Below are 15,810 nucleotides of genomic sequence, written 5' to 3'. Positions count from 1 at the left end.
ATCTCAGAAATATTAAAACAAGAAATAAACATACAAAAATAAGAACAAGAATCACGTATTTATCGCGTAAATCAGAAATCAAATAATAAGATTCATCATAGGTTTCATCTTCCCTAGGTATCTAAGGAATTTAGTTCATAATCCTGAATGAAAACATCTCAAAGTCAGAATAACCACAAGACATAAAGAAACTCAATTCCTCTATAAACTCTTAAGCCGTTTCAGGTGTTTTATTGTTCAGAGTACCACCGGCTGCTACATCGATCAATTACCTAGTTGAGGGATTCAAACCGTTGTAGAAGGTTTGCACCTTAGCCATAGAGGTAACCCATGGTGAGGACACTGTCTTAATAAATCCTTATACCTCTCCCATGTATCATATAGGGTCTCTAAGTCGATCTGAACAAAGGAAGAGATATCATTCCTCAACTTGATCATCTTAGCCAGTGGGAAATACTTCAGTAGAAATTTCTCGGTCATTTGATCCCATATAGTGATAGAACCTCATAGCAAAGAATTCAACCACTGTTTAGCTTTGTTCCTCAATGAGAAGGGAAACAACCGTAGGTGAATGGTGTCGTCAGAAACGTTATTTATCTTGAAAGTATCACAAGCTTCTAGAAAATTAGCCAATTGAGTATTTGGATCTCCGTCTTGCAAACCTTCGAACTGAACAAATTGTTCTACCATCTGTGTAACACCCCTAACCGGTGTCTTTTGCCGGGTTAGGGTTAAGAGGTATTATCGATTTAACTTACTATAATCATCAATTCACCTTAGGTTCAAACATTCATTTTCTCAATATTTAAACAACCAACTCATACCTCAGCTACATACCAATCTATCATCTCAATATCATACCAATTGCATCATTTGATCATTAAGACATCCAAACCAAATTGAACAAATTCAAGGGCATCACCTATCATAATAAGCATGCTAAACACTTAACCATAATACGTACACATCAATTACATGATTCATCTCATATCATAATCCCAAAAGCAACTTCATCACATACACCATTTCCAAGCTAACTCACATGGCTAGAATTTACAATTCAAACATACCAAAAGTTCACCAGCCTATACATGCCATATACCATATATACAAAGCTTCAAAAGTACCAACAATATGTTCGATAGTGTGATGACGTTTCTTGACGATCCCCTAGTTCAAGCTAGCTTCGATAATCTATAAACAATGAAAGAATGCACAAAATAAGCTTTGGAAGCTTAGTAAGCCATAAGCAAATAAATCATCTCAATGATATTTATAATTCAATTCAAATAGATTGAATTTAAATAAATTTCAAACACATATACATTCAAGTAACTCATGTAAATTCATACTACCATATTAAGTACTAAACTTACCTCAATATTTCATGAACATATAAACTTCACACATACCTGAACCATTTAGCTCAAAATTCACCTTCGGTCTCGATTTGACATTGCCCGTTGAACCATTCGGAATTGTTAAGGATACTCGGAAATCATGTAAGGTTCGTACAATGCCATATCTCAGATATGGTCTTACATGTTAACACATATTGATGCCACTGTCCCAGACAGGGTCTTATATGAATCATACACGATGCTAATGTCCCAGACATAGTCTTACACGTTTCCTCACTTCGATGCCAATGTCCCAGACATGGTCTTACACGAAATTACACCTCGGAAGTCATAATCTCATGACATCAGTATCCTATACTTTTACTAAGGTTTATTCGGGGCTTTCGACTTCATAATTAAATCAATTCATTCACGAAACCAGTCATCCAATGCTCAAATCAAATCAACAATATATAAATACATATACAATTCAATTCGGCAATAGGTGTATACCATACAATTCAATTCGACAATATAAGTATATATATACAATTCAATTCGGCAATAGGTGTATACCTATACAATTCAATTCGGCAATAGGTGTACACCTATACAATTCAATTCGGCAATAGGTGTATACCTATACAATTCAATTCGGCAATATAAGTATATATATACAATTCAATTCGACAATAGGTGTATACCTATACAATTCAATTCGGCAATATAAGTATATATATACAATTCAATTCGGCAATATATAACCGTATATGAATCAAATTCGGCAATATATAAAACATATATTTACTTATGAGCTTACCTTGTTTTCGGGATAAACGGAATGGATCGACTATTCAATAACCTTTGATTTTCACCAATCTAAATCTAATTTCTTTCGTTCTTGATCTATATACATTCAAAATTAACTCATTTATTCATCAAATCATTCAATTCAGTCCACAAACACATATTTGGGCATTTTTACACTTTATCCCCTAAAGTTCCACATTTGTTCAATTTAGTCCCTATTTCACAAATACACAAACTTCATGCAATTTAATACCTTCCTAAGCTAGCTAAATTTTCCTAGTGCACATATCAGCTCATATTTATCATTTTTTTACACATTTAACCACACATTTTCACATTTTCACATTTTCACAAATAAATCCCTACTTGACATTTTTGTCAAAAATCACTTAACAAAATATGATAATCTATCAACAAATATCCATTTTTCATCATCAAACATTTAAAATCTCAAACATTCATCAATGGCACTTCACAAAACATTAACAACATCAAAAATTAAGGCATGGGCTAGCTAGAATACAAAGCAACGATATAAAAAATGTACAAATCATCAAAAACCGAGCTCAAAACAATTACCAATTAAGCTTCCAATTGACCGAACCCTGAAATGAACTAAATGTTTTCTTCTTCCACCATATTCGGCCAAAAAAAGATGAAATGAAGCTTAATTTTGGTTTTGTTTTAATTTAATTAAACTTAAATCACAAATTACTTAATTAACCTTAATAAAATAACATTAAATATATATAATGGTTGTCCATAAATGTCCACTTACACAACCAATGGTCCAATATCACCATAAGGACCTTTGGTTTAATAAATCATAGCAATTAAACACAATTAACATATAGAATGTCAGTTTTGCATTTTACGCGATTAAGTTTTTTTTCTCAAATTGAGCTATTAAACTATAAAATTAAATCACGAAACTTTCACGCATATATAATCACATGCTGTAAACACAAAAAAATAATATTAAACTAATTTTCTAACCTCAGATTTGTGGTTCCAAAACCACTATTCTGATTTAGCTAAAACCAGGCTATTACAATTTGAATAGTATTCGACTTCAGTTCAAAATTATTTGCATCAATAGTGGGTCTCACAATACTCGATTCAGCCCCAGTTAGACTGGGCTTGGCATAATAATACATAGTACGAGGAGCAGGATTTGGGTTTGTAAGATTTGCAGCAACCGTAGGAGGTAGCTAATTATTCTGATTATTACACATCTTTTCAGTAATAATAATAACATCCTCTTGCTTGTCTACTATACTCTGTCGACTCAGCTTTACTTCTCTACGATTTCTACGAGCTGTACTTTCAATTTCGCAGTTAAACAGTAATGGTCCCAACGGGTTTCTTTTAGTCATAAACTAAAGGAACTTGCCAGAAGCAAATAAAAGAAAAATTAGAAAACAAAAATTAAACTAAAACTAAAACTAAAACTAAAACTAAAACTAAAAATATAATAAAAATAAAAATGGCTAAATTAATAAAAATTGAGTGTTCCTAATATTTTAGCCCCCGGCAATGACGCCAAAAACTTGATGGTCACTAAACTAATTATATATATGACTAAGGCAAGCGCACCTATCGAACAATAGTATAGTTATGGTGAGTAGGGAATATCGTATCCACGAGGACTAAAAGTACTAGTAATTACTGTTTTTCTATTATTTAGCGGACAAATTGGAGTGGTTGTTTATAATCTAAAATTACTAAACTAATCTAACTAAAAACGCAACAGAGAATGAAATAGGAAAATAATCGAAGATAACCAATGAGATAGACAATACCCAGGAAAGAATCCACCTAGACTTCACTTATTATTATGAATCTGAATTAAACGATTTATTGATTCGTAGAAATCCCTAAATTATGTTAATATCTCTTTTGAGAGTAAGAACAACTGACTCTAGGTTGATTAATTGAAATCTCTTTCTAATTAAAACCCCTACTATCGCATTAACTTGATCTATGGATTCCCCTATTAGATTTGACTCAAATCCGGTAGATTTATGTCGTATTATTTCTAGGATTGCATGCAACTCCACTCAATTATGCTAGACCTACTCTTAAATAGGGACTTTTGCTCCACTGAAATAAGTAAATTAAACTTGAATTAATATATCAGACATATTAAAACAAGAAATAAGCATACATAATTGAGAACAAGAATCAAGTATTTATCGCGTAAATCAGAAATCAAATAATAAGATTTATCATAGGTTTCATCTTTCCTAGGTATCTAGGGAATTTAGTTCATAATCCTGAATGAAAACATCTCAAAGTCAGAATAACCACAAGACATAAAGAAACTCAATAAAACTTTGAAAGAAATTAAATGGAGATCTTCGATCTTGAGGGAAATCCACTTCCGAGTTGATTAGGATGGCGTTCTTCGAGTGCTTTTTTTCGATCTTCTTTGAGTGCCCTCTTAGGCCTTCTTCTAATTTGTATTCATAGACTGTAGAATGCTCAAAAAGCCTAAAAATTGGGTTTTTTCGCGTATTTGGGAAGCAGGGTGCAATATCGACACGGGCGTGTGGTCAGCCTGTGTGGAAATGCCCAAGTCGTGTAGATCCTAGAAACATCTCTATTTGTTTGATTTTGGCTCGTTTTTCGCTCCTTTCGCTTCCAAATGCTCTCATAAGTATAGAAACATGAATTTAAAGAATTATGAGCATCAAATTCACTAATTTACATAACTAATCATCCAAAAATGCTTTAAGAATGATATTAAAATATGTTACTTTTACAGCTTATCAATGCTCTTGTCCTGGAACAAAAAATCCTTCCGGTTGTTCCATGTACACTTCCTCTTCCAATTCACCATTTAAAAATGAAGTTTTTACATCCATTTAGTGAACAACCGAATTATATATAGAGGTAAGTGATATTAAGAGTCTAATTGTAACAATTCTTGCTACTAGAGCATAAGTATCAAAGTAACCAATACCTTGCTTTAAATTTATCAATGGTTCCATTGACCTTCATTTTCTTTTTGAAGATCCATTTACAACCTATTGGTTTGGAACCCGGTGGAAGATAAACTAAGATCCATATTTGATTTCCCATTATTGAATCCATCTCATCATTTATTGCTTCTTTCCAAAAAGCAGAGTCTTGAGATTTCACTGCCTCTTCAAATGTAATAGGATCAAATTCGGTATTATAACAATAAGGTATCTTATTGCATATACTTTCACCTTTTCCTTCTACAAGAAACATAATGAAATCTGGTCCAAAACCTTTGACCTTTTTAATCCTCTTACTTCTTCTTAATTCTTGACAAGATTCATCATTATTATCAATTTGTTTCAATGGAATCTCATTCTCATTTGAAGAATGAATCAATTGTTGGGGTTGTAATTGTCTTGATATAGAATTAAATCTATTTTCATCAAAAATAGCATCTCTTGATTCAATAACAGTATTAATTGAAATTGAATCATTTGGTTCAATTACCATGAACCTATATGCCTTGCTATTATGTGCATAACCTATAAATATGCATTCAATTCATCTTTCACCTAACTTTTTACGTTTAGGTGTTGGAACTTTTACAATAGCTCTACAACCCCAAACCTTCAAATAATTAAGGTTTGGTTTCCTTGTCTTCCATTGTTCATAGGGGGTTATTTTAGTTTCCTTATTAGGAACTCTATTCAATATATGACAAGCTGTTAGGACAGCTTCTCCCCAAAACCTTGTCCAAGACCTGAATATGATAACATTGAATTTACCATTTCAGTCAAGACTCTATTTTTCCTTTCAACTACACCATTTTGTTGTGGTATGTAAGGGGCTGAAACGTGATGGACAATTCCAGTTGATTCAAAATAACTTGGATTATAGTATTTTCCACCTCTATCTGATCTTAAGCACTTGATAAATGATTCACACTGAAGTTCAACTTCAGATTTATAAACTTTAAATTTATCAAGTGCTTCATCTTTTGAATGCAATAAATATACATAACAATATTTAGAACAATCATCAATAAAAGTAACAAAATATTTCTTTACACCTAATGTAGGAGTATTATGCATATCACTATGTATCAAATCAAGTAATTTTGTTTTCCTTTTAACCTTAGGGAAAGAGTTTCTTGTAATTTTAGTCAACATACATGTATTGCATTTTTCAATATTATTATTAAAAATAGGGATTAAATCTAACTTACACAGTCATTTAATTTTCTATAATTCAAATGAGCTAATCTATAATGCTATAAACAAAAAGATTCAACCATATAAGCAAAAATAGTATTTTTATTCTTATTAATAATATTGAGTTTGAACATACTCTCAGACATATACCCTTTCCCTACAAAAATTCCTCCCTTAGATAAAATAAACTTATTTGCCTCAAAAACAAGTTTGAAACCAAACTTATTCAACAAACTTTCAGACACTAAATTCTTCCTAACTTTTAGTACATAATATACATCATTTAAGGTTAAAACCTTTCCAGAAGTGAATTGTAGTTCAACAGATCCTTTGCCTTTGATTGCTGCGGTGGAATAATTTCCCATGTACAAGACATTGTCATTTTCACATTGTGTGAACTTTGTGAACATGCTTTTGTCTTTGCACACATGTTTGGTTGCTCCGATATCAATTCACCATGTATTATCATCTTGTGCCATATTAATTTCAGATATTATTGCAACAAACTTTTCATTATTATCAGCCTTAGAAGATGATTACTTCTTTAAAAATCGACATTCATTCTTGAAATGTCCCGGCTTACCACAATGATAGTATGAGCCCTTTTGTTTCTTTTTGAACTTAGGTGCTCTATCAGTCTGTTTGAACTTTCTTTTGAATGGTTTAGTAGTCTGTACTTCCTCCGTAACATGCACTTTGGCATTTTCAGAATTTAGGTTCTGATCTTACTTTCGATATTCTTCTTCAATACAAAGATAATTTGCCAAAGCCTCAAGAGATATTTCCTCTTTCTTATGTTTTATACAACAATCATTTCATCCATTTTCATATCATATTGCTTGAATTGATTCAGTATCTTTTCAATATCACAGAATTGTTCCATAACAGAACGACCATCAACCGTTTGATAATTATTGAAACGACTGACAATAAATTTCTTACTTGTAACATATTCAATCATGTATCTTATCTCCAATTTGTCCCATAATTCTTTAGCGATAACCTCGTTTTGGTAGGTGTTGAACAAACCATCAAATAAACCATTCAATATATGACTCGTGCACATGTAATCAACATTGTCCCTTTTTTGCTTTTCTCGTGTTGCAACAACAGATTCATTTTCATTCTCTTCAGGTCTTGGAGTATCTAAAACATAAGCAATCTTCAATGTTGATAATAAGAAGTGCATTTTTTTTGCCATCGTCAAAAATTGCCAACATCAAATCGATCAAGTTTGACAAAGTTAGAAGCCAACTCCCTTAGTGTTCCACTTTCATGTGTTGTGGTAGTCATCATGAAGTATAACCTTAAAATTGTTAGTACATATCTCCATTGAGGAAAATCTTGAACACATGAACGGAACTCAAACAGAAAAATAAGAAATAGGACAAGGCTCCAAGGCGTGTATCAAGCCACTACCTTTAAGGTTATATTCGCCCCCACCTATATTCGGTATTCAAATGAGTTCCAAGCAAATTAACCTCGAGGATACAATGAAGCCAATGACTATTTGCGTTTTGCACTAACAAGAATAGTCCACTACGCACTGAGCAATGTATAATAAGAAATTCAATTTCTACAAAGGATTTCTAGTAATACTTTATATAATAATCTAATAATATTAGAAAATGAAGGAAGGAAAGAAAGAATATTAGAATTTATTGGTGTGATTTCTAAATGAAATCTCATTCCTATTTATAGGAATTTTCATGTCTCTTCATAGAGACATCTTTCAATAGGTGTCTTTCTGAATAATAATGTCTTTAAAATAAACACATAATTATTCATTTAGTTATAATTCTTTTTCAAAAAAACAAATAATATAACTTTTGATTAATTACACCCATTTATTTATAGTTATTGGAACACTATAAATATTTGAAAATGTTCCAACATATGTTAACTCCTACCTTAACAAGCTTGTTAATATCTCCATTACTTTCCCTATAGACAAAAGAAATTCCTTGTCTAGCTGTATCATTTCCTTCCTAATCATTTTAGGGGTATTGGAAGAGTCCTTCCAATTTTCGAAAGCACTCTCAATTACCAATTTATGAGAGTCCTATCTAAAGGAAGCATATATAAACGACCAAAATCTCAACCAACTTTGTTAGAGTTTTGTGACCTAAATTTTTGTTTAAAAAATAAAACACAGTGATAAAATAAAGGGATTTGTACGGTATAGGCTGCTTCTATTTGATATTTATTAGAATAAAGTTTTTCAATCTATAAATAGATGTAGTCGAAACTCCTCTTATATCATTCGAATTTGACATTAGTGCATTTTATTTTTCTCTGCTCATGATTTTTCTCCAAAAAATTTTCAAGTAAAATTGATGTGTTTTTTTTCTTATTATTTTACGATCGATCTATTACCATTATCGATATTAATTTTTACAAACTTCATATTAGCAATTCTCACACATGGAAAAGCCACTAGAATCATGCTGTTTCCGTCCCTCAATAGCCAAGGATTCCCCGTAGTTGAGGCATCAATATTGAATTTCAAAGTCCTAAGCGGTGGAGTGACCCATAGCCTTCCTCTTCGGAATATCTAAGAACATCTCTACACTTAGCGTGAACCTGCTATATAATGACAGGAAGTGATACACAATTAGATAATGTCTCATTATCTATTTCACTTATAAAATTGATCAATTTTAGAAATATCTCAACAACTCATACGGGTCAGCAAGAACCGAGGAGAGGTAAATTTACGCCAAAGGATGCCATCTAGAGGATAATTGATTTTGTGATAGGCACCAGACATTGCAGAGAAACGCTTATATGAAGAATAAGCAAAAAGGTTAGCTATGAATAATCTGAGTTGTAATCTTTCAATTCTCTCATCCCCTTCTATTTTCTTTTTCTCTCATCCTTTCTGATTTTCTGTACTTTATTTTCCTTTGCTGCAATTCCCTTTTCTTAGAAATTACAGTAATAATAAAATTCCTTCATTATATTTTTGCTATTTCATTAAGGTTATTGTTTGAGTTTATATCACTGGTGCTCTTGTGTCTTGGGTGAGAATGTTAAAGTGATTCAAGAGTCCCATTCCTCACTCCATTAAGATATGGATGCCTTTCGTTGACGATTGGAAGAAGATGCTTTTGGAAGTTCTCAGTCAGTTATCGGCTTTGTCAACTTGGAAACAACTAGCGGAAACAGTAAAGTCTGCACTGGGAGCATCCTCTGGTTCGAGTTCTCTTAGGTGGCTTAAACCTTCCTCAGTTCAAATGGTTCGTTTCGCAAGCATTAATCTAGATCATTGGGTTTTTCAAGGAAGAAGATAGATTGACAATTTCTTCCTTCTACCTTGACGATGATGTTGTTGAGTGGTATGATTGGATGCATCACAATCAACAGCTTGTCGACTAGTTTTCCTTCACTAAAGACATTATCAAACGCTTTTGGCCACGACAACTTGAGGGCCCAAATGATTGCTTTCTGAATATCACTTTAGTTTCAAGGTGATTACAAACTGTGTTGCACACAAGTTTCACGTAAATATTTATTTAAATCACAAGATAAGATGAAACTAGAACAATATATATTAAATATGAGAAATAAAAAAATGGATTAAAATGTTATACTCGTAGGTAAATAGGAAAAAACTGACCGATAGTTGAGACTTGTTTTCACAGTTTCTTTAAGATAGATTCGGCTGCTCCTTTGGTGCTGGAGAAACATTAGTCGTCTGTCTTTCAAGATATAGCAATGAGATCAGCAGACAGTAGCACAGTTACAATGATCAACAAACTGTAGTCTTACTTTCGTCTATCACTAAAAACAGTTTAAAAAATATTCAAGGAAAATATCTCTCGAAATTTTAAAAAATTCAGTGCCTCTTTTCCTGCATATTATCTTGTTTTAAATAAAATTCAAATGAAAAACTTTTAACTAATGAACATTTCAAGGGAGATGTCTTTCTCCCTTATCTTCAAAAGTTTATGTTGGTTTTCTTTAATGATATCTCAGTGTATAGCTCCACTTAGACGCTTATGTGGAACACGTTTGGGTGTTTCTTCAATTGTTATGTGATCATTACTTAGTAGCCAAGTGGTTCAAATTCATTTTTGGGTTGGTTTTGGTCGGGTATTTAGGCAAAGGCGATTCTAGGGGGTTGGCATGGGTCCCGGCCCCATTAAAATGAAAAATTACCATTTAGGTCTTCTAATTTTTTTTAAAATTTTCAATTAGTAAAGGTAAAATTGTACTTTAGCACCCTAAAATTATAAAATTTTGATTTAATCCTTTAAAAATTATAAAGATATAGACTATAAAAATTAAAATTTCATTCAGCCCTCTAAAAAATTGTTCTAGCCTCGCCCTTGTATTTAGGCCATATATTTAAAGCAGTTATGCTAATAAAATATATGCTATTCAATGGCATCCTCTAAGTGCCAAAGATGTTTGGAGTTTTCTAGGATTGGTAGGGATAGTTGATAGTCATTTTGCTTCCATTGAAGGGCCATTGATTGTTTGCTTAAAAAGGAAGGATTAATTCATTGGATAGACATCTCCACTTAAACCTTGGAAAAACTGAAATATTATTGAGTTTAACCTCCATCTTTCAACTTTTCGATTTCTCCAAACCATTCATAGTTAAGACGAATGCATCAAAGATGGTGTTATTCTTTTGCTAAATAAGCTCCTAAATTGCTTTCTTTATCTAGTAGCTCAGTGACCCAATACAACATGCTTTGACTTACCTTAGGGAAATGTATGTTATTACCCATGCTGGTGCTAAATGGCATCAGTACTTATTAGCAATCTCTCAAGAATCTCATTAAGTAATCCAAACACTGGAGTAGCAAAAATGGCTTGGAAAATTAGTGGGCTATGGTTTTGATGTTATATATCATCTAGGAAAACACAATGTGGCTGCAAATGCTTTATTAAGGGTATCACATTTTCAGTTTTTTTACTCTCTCATGTTGCATTCATTGTTGTGGAAGAGAATATTCGAACAACTAATACAGAGCATCCTAAATTTACTTGAGTTGCAACAACATTGGTTAAAGGGACCCTCAGTCCTTACCTGACCATGTTTTCAAAGATGGGCTTCTACTATTTCAAGGGCACCTTATCACTCCATATAAAGCTTTTATTTGAGTTCTACTCTTCTCCTGTAAATGGACATGTAGGCATTGCTTGAACTTTCCATCACCTTTATTCAAAGTGGTTTTCTCATCCATTGCCCATTCCTAACTTGGTGTTAGAAGGCATATCCATGGATCAAGTTACCAGCTTCCAAAGGAAAATTTGTCATCATGGTAGTTGTTGACAATTTATCTAAATATGGACTTTCATCTATTTACCATCCAATTTCACCAACTATCTGCAGCTATTGCTTTTGTGATTGAAATCATTTGTCTTCATGAAATTTTGACTGATCGTGAAGTTCGATTTTTTTAGTCCATTTTGGCGCAAAATTCATTATTTACAAGGCACCACATTAGCTATTAGCACACCATACCATCCTCAAACTGATGGTCAAACCAAGGACTTCAACAAGTGTCTAGAAATGTATTTATGATGTTATGTGGCGGATTATCCCAAAACTTGGATGCATATGTTACCATGCATGGCCAAAATATTGGTATAATACATCTTACCAAACTTCTACTCGAATGACCCCTTTTGAGGTTTTGTATGGTTTTCCTCCACCAACAATTAGTCGTTATATTTATGATGCCATAGGGAATTCCTTAGTTGAGGATTATATGCTCGAATGAAATCATTCGCTAATCAACACTGATGTGTAGTTTACTTTGACGAAGGAGATTGGGTATATGTTTAAACTTTAATGCCATTCCATTACAAATTAGAAAGTAGATACTTTGGACCTTACAAAGTACTCAAACGTATTGGTGATGTGGCCTGATTCTGTTGGAATATTTTCAAATATTTATAGTATCCCAATAACTATAAATGAATGGGTGTAATTAATCAAAAGATAAAACTTTTGATCATTGGTCAAAAGTTATATCATTTGATTTTTTTAAAAAAAAATTATAACTATTCAAAAAATATTATTTGAATAGTTACAAAATTAAATGAATAATTATTATTATTTATTTATTCATAAAGACACCTATTGAAAGATGTCTCTATGAAGAGACATGAAAATTCCTATAAATAGGAATGAGATTTCATTTGGAAATATATCAACAAATTCTAATACTCTTTCTTTCCTTCCTTCATTTTCTAATATTATTAGATTATTCTATAAAGTATTACTGCAGAAATCCTTTGTAGAAATTGAGTTTTTTGTTATACATTGCTTAGTGCATAGTGGACTATTCTCGTCAGTGCAAAACGCAAATAGTCATTGGCTTCATTGTATCCTTAAGGTTAATTTGCTTGGAACTCATTTTCACACCGAAGGTAGGTGGGGGCGAATATAACCTTAAAGATAGTGGCTTGATACACGCCTTGGAGCCTGTCCTATTTCTTATTCTTTTGTTCAAGTTTCGATCGTGTGTTCGAGATTTACCTTACCGGAGTTTTGAACGAACAATTTTAAGGTTATATTACATGATGACTACCACAACATATGAAAGTGGAACTCTAAGGGAGTTGGCTTCCAACTTTGTTAAACTTGATCGATTTGATGGTGGAAATTTTCGACGATGGCAGAAAAAGATGCACTTCTTATTATCAACTTTGAAGATTGCTTATGTTTTGGATACTCCAAGACCTGAAGAGAATGAAAATGAATCTGTTGCTGCAACCTGAGAAAGACAAAAATGGGACAATGCTGACTACATGTGCATGGGCCATATATTGAATGGTTTATCTGATGGTTTGTTTGACACCTACCAAAACGAGGTCACTGCTAAAGAATTATGGGACAAATTGGAGGCAAGATACATGACCGAAGATGTTACAAGTAAGAAATTTCTTGTCAGTCGTTTTAATAATTATCAAAATGGTTGATGGTCGTTTTGTAATGGAACAATTTCGTGATATTGAAAAGATGCTGAATCAATTTAAGCAATATGATATGAAAATGGATGAAATGATTGTGGTATCCTCCATAATAGACAAACTTCCTTCATATTAGAAAGACTTTAAAAGAAGTCTAAAACATAAGAAAGAGGAAATATCTCTTGAGGCTTTGGCAAATCATCTTCATATTGAAGAAGAGTATCGAAAACAAGATCAGAACCTAAATTCTGAAAATACAAAAGTACATGTTACAGAGGAAGTACAGACTACTAAACCATTCAAGAGAAAGTTCAATCAGACTGATAGAGCACCTAAGTTCAAAAAGAAACAAAAGGGCTCATGCTATCATTGTGGAAAGCCGGGACATTTCAAGAATGAATGTCAATTTTTAAAGAAGAAATCATCTTCTAAGGCTGATAATAACGAAAAGTTCATTGTAATGATATCTGAAATTAATATGGCACAAGATGATAATACATGGTGGATTGATACCGGAGCAACCAAACATGTGTGCAAAGAGAAAAGCATGTTCACAAAGTTCACACAATGTGAAAATAACAATGTCTTGTACATGAGAAATTCTTCCACCGCAGCAATTAAAGACAAAGGGTCTGTTGAACTACAATTCACTTCTGGAAAGGTTTTAACCTTAAATGATGTATATTATGTACCAGAAGTTAGGAAAAATTTAGTGTCTGGAAGTCTGTTGAATAAGTTTGGTTTCAAACTTGTTTTTGAGGCAGATAAGTCTATTTTGTCTAAGGGAGGAATTTTTGTGGGAAAATGGTATATGTATGAAAGCATGTTCAAACTTAATATTATTAATAAGAATAAAAATACTATTTCTGCTTATATGGTTGAATCTTTTTGTTTGTGGCATTATAGATTAGGTCATTTGAATTATAGAAAATTGAATGACATGTATAAATTAGATCTAATTCCTATTTTTAATAATAATATTGAAAAATGCAGTACATGTATGTTGACTAAAATTACAAGAAACCTTTTCCCTAAGGTTAAAAGGAAAGCAAAATTGCTTGATTTGATACATAGTGATTTATGTGACATGCATAATACTCCTACATTAGGTGGAAAGAAATATTTTGTTACTTTTATTGATGATTATTCTAGATATTGTTATGTATATTTATTGCATTCAAAAGATGAAGCGCTTGATAAATTTAAAGTTTATAAATCTGAAGTTGAACTTCAGTGTGAATCATTTATCAAGTGCTTAAGATCGGATAGAGGTGGAGAATACTATAATCCAAGTTTTTTTTGAACTCACTGGAATTGTCCATCAAGTTTCAGCCCCTTACACACCACAAAAAAATGGAGTAGCTGAAAGAAAAAATAGAGTCTTAACTGAAATGGTAAATTCAATGTTATCATATTCAGGTCTTGGACAAGGTTTTTGGGGAGAAGTTGTTCTAACAGCTTGTCATATATTGAATAGAGTTCCTAATAAGGAAACTAAAATAACCCCCTATGAACAATGGAAGACAAGGAAACCAAACCTTAATTATTTGAAGGTTTAGGGTTGTAGAGCTATTGTAAAAGTTCCAACACCTAAACGTAAAAAGTTAGGTGAAAGAGGAATTGAATGCATATTTATAGGTTATGCACATAATAGCAAGGCATATAGGTTCATGGTAATTGAACCAAATGATTCAATTTCAATTAATACTGTTATTGAATCAAGAGATGCTATTTTTGATGAAAATAGATTTAATTCTATATCAAGACAATTACAACCCCAACAATTGATTCATTCTTCAAATGAGAATGAGATTCCATTGAAACAAATTGATAATAATGATGAATCTTGTCAAGAATTAAGAAGAAGTAAGAGGATTAAAAAGGTCAAAGATTTTGGACCAGATTTCATTATGTTTCTTGTAGAAGGAAAATGTGAAAGTATATGCAATAAGATACCTTATTGTTATAATACCGAATCTAATCCTATTACATTTGAAGAGGCAGTGAAATCTCAAGACTCTGCTTTTTGGAAAGAAGCAATAAATGATGAGATGGATTCAATAATGGGAAATCAAACTTGGATCTTAGTTGATCTTCCACCAGGTTCCAAACCAATAGGTTGTAAATGGATCTTCAAAAAGAAAATGAAGGTCGATGGAACCATTGATAAATTTAAAGCAAGGTTGGTAGCAAAATGTTTTACACAAAGACAATGTATTGATTACTTTGATACCTATGCTCCAGTAGCAAGAATTGCTACAATTAGACTATTAATATCACTTACCTCTATATATAATTTGGTTGTTCACCAAATGGAGGTTAAAACTGCATTTTTAAATGGTGAATTGGAAGAGGAAGTGTACATGGAGCAACCGGAAGGATTTGTTGTTCCAGGACAAGAGCATAAGGTATGTAAGCTTGTTAAATCTTTATATGGGCTTAAACAAGCACCAAAACAATGGCACCAAAAGTTTGACAAGGTTGTTTTAGCTAAAGGCTATAAAATAAATGATTCCGATAAGTGCATATATAGCAAATTTGATAATGGA

The 15,810-nt window shown here is 32.3% G+C and overlaps 1 non-coding gene across 1 annotated transcript; it reads left to right on the top strand.

The window, feature by feature from the left end:
• Positions 1-325: 325 nt before the first annotated feature.
• Positions 326-432, top strand: LOC121220416 (small nucleolar RNA R71). The gene has a single exon (XR_005917618.1). It is a non-coding gene; the product is annotated as a small nucleolar RNA R71 (small nucleolar RNA).
• Positions 433-15,810: the final 15,378 nt, after the last annotated feature.

This window comes from Gossypium hirsutum, chromosome D08, assembly GCF_007990345.1.
Source record: "Gossypium hirsutum isolate 1008001.06 chromosome D08, Gossypium_hirsutum_v2.1, whole genome shotgun sequence".
NCBI lineage: Eukaryota > Viridiplantae > Streptophyta > Magnoliopsida > Malvales > Malvaceae > Gossypium > Gossypium hirsutum.
The sequence above is the reverse complement of the archived record's forward strand: the minus strand, read 5'-3'. Positions and strand labels throughout refer to the sequence as shown.